The sequence below is a fragment of the Notothenia coriiceps genome, unplaced genomic scaffold (genome assembly GCF_000735185.1).
Source record: "Notothenia coriiceps isolate Sejong01 unplaced genomic scaffold, NC01 NC01_scaffold00037250, whole genome shotgun sequence".
NCBI lineage: Eukaryota > Metazoa > Chordata > Actinopteri > Perciformes > Nototheniidae > Notothenia > Notothenia coriiceps.
Window position 1 is genome coordinate 11,425,990 of NW_011369951.1, and position 3,942 is coordinate 11,429,931.

At 38.8% G+C, this 3,942-nt stretch overlaps 1 long non-coding RNA gene across 1 annotated transcript in view; it reads left to right on the forward strand.

Moving 5' to 3' along the window:
- Window positions 1-365: 365 nt before the first annotated feature.
- Window positions 366-3,942, forward strand: part of LOC104966944 (uncharacterized) — a 23,283-nt gene continuing 19,706 nt past the window's right edge. Inside the window, exons 1-2 of the long non-coding RNA XR_800702.1 lie at window positions 366-487; window positions 1,740-1,865. This is a non-coding gene — a long non-coding RNA (uncharacterized lncRNA). The remainder of the gene's footprint in view (window positions 488-1,739; window positions 1,866-3,942) is intronic.

Genomic DNA, 3,942 nt, shown 5'->3' on the forward strand with positions numbered 1-3,942 from the left:
ACACCTTGTATTTTCTCCAACACAAGTATTGACCAAACACTAAACAGGGCCAGCAGGTTCAGACTTTAAATCTCCTGGCATAGAGTACATCATGTACTAACTCCTGGCACACACATGCACCACCTTTGTTGCACTAAATCACACCTATACAGTCACATGAAGGAGCACACACACATTAATACAGCTCCACTCACTCAGGCCCGTTAACTCCAGTCCACTCAGTGCAGTGAAAGCTGAGTTATGTCGTTGTAAAGACAGTATGGTGACTCCTCTGAATGAAGGAGAGTTGTGTTTTTTCTCCAGAGCAGACAGTTATGGATTCAGTGATTAATGTTTTTCTCTCCCCCCCCCCTTCGTTTAGATATTGATGAGTGTAACAGCGGGGACAACCTGTGCCAACGCAACGCCAACTGCATCAACATCCCAGGAAGTTACCGCTGCGAGTGTTCGCCGGGATTCAAACTGTCGCCCAGCGGGGCCTGTGTGGGTGAGTGGAGGTCTTACTGGGGCATCTTATCTTAACATGCCATGGAGGGGTTTTGTGTTGGTGAAGTGGGGAACATGTCAAACTAAGCATCTCTTGTTGATGGATTTTAATTTGCATTCCCTGGAGAGAGGAGAATCTGCTGAGGTAAGCTGTTTTACTACAAACCCACCCTGTTTATTATTTTAATGTGGTGAAATGTTCATGTCTGAATATTCAAAAAGAAAGACACCAAAACAAGAGATACAACTTTAATTGAACGCAGGACCTGGACATGCTGGGTGTTTCTCAATGTTGAGTACGCTTGCTTGGTAGCACATGTCTTCCGAGTCACTTGCTTCAGAAGCGAGGCAAGAATCCTTCCTGGCATTCGGAATACGAAGAGTGGAACAGGCGAGCAAGTGTGCAGGTGTGCGTCATATGAGATGCCCCGCCTTACATTTTCCGCCACAGATTTGGGGTAATTGGTCCGTGCGCAAAGCATTGTGGGGATTTTAAGACTGCGGAGTCTACACATGTGCAGCCTCGAAATTTCTCTCTACGAAGTACGCCGGGCTCGGTAGAATTCCAAGTATGCTGGACATTGGGACAGTCCTTCGGCGGACTCGATGACGTAGTATGCTTGAAATAGTGGCTCTGGAGCAGCTTTCCTCGACATTGAGAAACACCCACTGAAACAAATAGAAAATATCATATAAGAATCTATAAGATTATAAAAAGCATAAAAACACATAACATAAAGGGAGAATCCTGCAGAAGAAATAGTAATTTAGTTGATTAACAAAACATCTATCAGTAGTTTTGAAGTGATTAGTCATAGAAAATAAAACCGTTTAGGAAATGTTAGAATTGGTTGCTTTTGTGTTTTTCATATTGTTGTTAATTTTGTTTCTATGATTTAAGATAAAACACATTATAAATGTACACAAACATAACAGATAATAAATTATACAAAGTGCAGGAAGAGGCAGAAAGCCCATTGCAGCCTCCACCTAAATAATGTTAGAATTTGTTAACATACAAACAAAAAGAGAAGTGCAAAATCAAATAGAACAACACGTATTAAAACAACAATTACATTCAAATTAGAAATGTTTTAAACAAGTGTATGAATGTGTCTTTATATGTGTGCTGTGTCAGTGTGTGTTTGAAGGCATCATTATGACATTTTAAGGCTAACTCAATAACTACAATACTTAAATGTTGCATCCCTTTTACCGATACATTAACAACTTTAATTTCTTTTGCTTTTCAGACCGTAATGAGTGCCAGGAGATCCCTAACGTGTGCAGCCATGGAGAGTGCATCGACACGCAGGGGAGCTACCGCTGCATCTGCCAGAACGGATTCAAGGCCACTGCCGACCAGACCATGTGCATGGGTGAGAAACACGAGACGACATGAGAAACAACGTCAAGCGTTACTGAGATACACCACACTGTGTTACATGTCATCCTGCAGAGGTGGGAAGTAGTAAAGTACAAATACTTCGTTACTGTACTTAAGTACATTTTTCTGGTATCAGTACTTTACTCCACTACTTATTTTCCTGACACATTTTTACTTTGACTTCTTACATGTTGAACACAAATACCTGTACTTTCTACTTCTTACATGTTGAACACAAATACCTGTACTTTCTACTTCTTACATTTTGAACTCAAATACCTGTACTTTCTACTTCTTACATTTTGAACTCAAATACCTGTACTTTCTACTTCTTACATGTTGAACTCAAATACCTGTACTTTCTACTTGTTACATTTTGAACTCAAATACCTGTACTTTCTACTTCTTACATTTTGAACCCAAATACCTGTACTTTCTACTTCTTACATTTTGAACACAAATACCTGTACTTTCTACTTCTTACATGTTGAACACAAATACCTGTACTTTCTACTTCTTACATGTTGAACCCAAATGTACTTTCTACTTCTTACATGTTGAACTCAAATACCTGTACTTTCTACTTCTTACATGTTGAACACAAATACCTGTACTTTCTACTTCTTACATGTTGAACACAAATACCTGTACTTTCTACTTCTTACATGTTGAACACAAACACCTGTACTTTCTACTTCTCTCATTTTCAATGAGAGAAGTAGAAAGTACAGGTGTTTGTGTTCAACATGTAAGAAGTAGAAAGTACAGGTATTTGTGTTCAACATGTAAGAAGTAGAAAGTACAGNCAACTCAAACACACTTTTTTATGAACACAGGTTCACCAGTTATTTTTTTTACAAGTGAATCAAAGAAAGTGAAAATCATAAAGCAAATTCAAGCAGTAGGCGTATATATTCACACTTATAGTTTCTGCGTACAGAACACCACCGTTTACAAAGAAGAAATTAAATCTGATCCTTTTACTACAAACATAATATGCAATTTTTGTAGTTAATTGTAGTCCTGCTAGCAATCCCCAATTATTTTAAAAAGGTTACAGCAATCTGATTACATATTTTTTGATGTATCTTTAAGGGAATACAGTTGTCTTTTTGTGTATCCTTTTATACTTTTAATGTCATTACACAGTAGGCCTACTTACTATGTAACAAAATGGTTTCTCTGCATTTGACCCATCCTAGTGTTACACCCCAATCGTGATTATTTGATTCCAGTTATCTCACTGTTGCAGCTTTTTCTCTGTTTTCATTGAAACTACTTTCTGCTGATGAGATAGTCTTTATGGAATCTTACAGGGACGCTTCTTCTGGAAAGAGATGTCCTTTTGTTGTTCGGACGATCGGCAAATGGCTGTTGGCTCTAGTAATATATTCAGTGTACAGAAAACAAGATATTCATCTCAACTCTGAATCATCTCAGCAGACGATGTATCCATTGTATAACATTGATCGTGAAACTGTGCGCCATCAGAGCACTTTCCTGAGTGAAAGCCTGACTATTACATGAATCTGATGCAGTTTAATGTCCCTACTTGTCGTTATTTTCCAAAATCTGCTACCAATAATGTTGAAGACATGAGACTAAAAGTGAAAACAGAAGTGATTTGTGCACAGCTTCGTGCTGTACAGTAATTGTGTTTCCAAAATGTTATTTACAGTTTGGTTTTAAACTCCCACACGAGATGCTCAACATTTTGGAAAATGTTTTCTTTTATATCATTTCTGGAAATCTCTCTCTCCTGATGTTTGGTCCACCGAATGCTGCTGCCATGCTCCGAGGCTACCAATTAGTCTGAGGCAAATGTCGCCCAGAAACTCACAAACAAAAGCGGGATTTGTTTTCTTTAAAAACTTAAAATAACTCCTCAAAAGGGTGGATCACCACCGCAGAATACAGAGAGAAAAGGTAATGAGAAACATGCTTTTCGTGTGTGTGTGCGTGTGTGTGTGTGTGTGTGTGTGTGTGTGTGTGTGTGTGTGTGTGTGTGTGTGTGTGTGTGTGTGTGTGTGTGTGTGTGTGTGTGTGTGTGTGTGTGTGTGTGTGTGAGA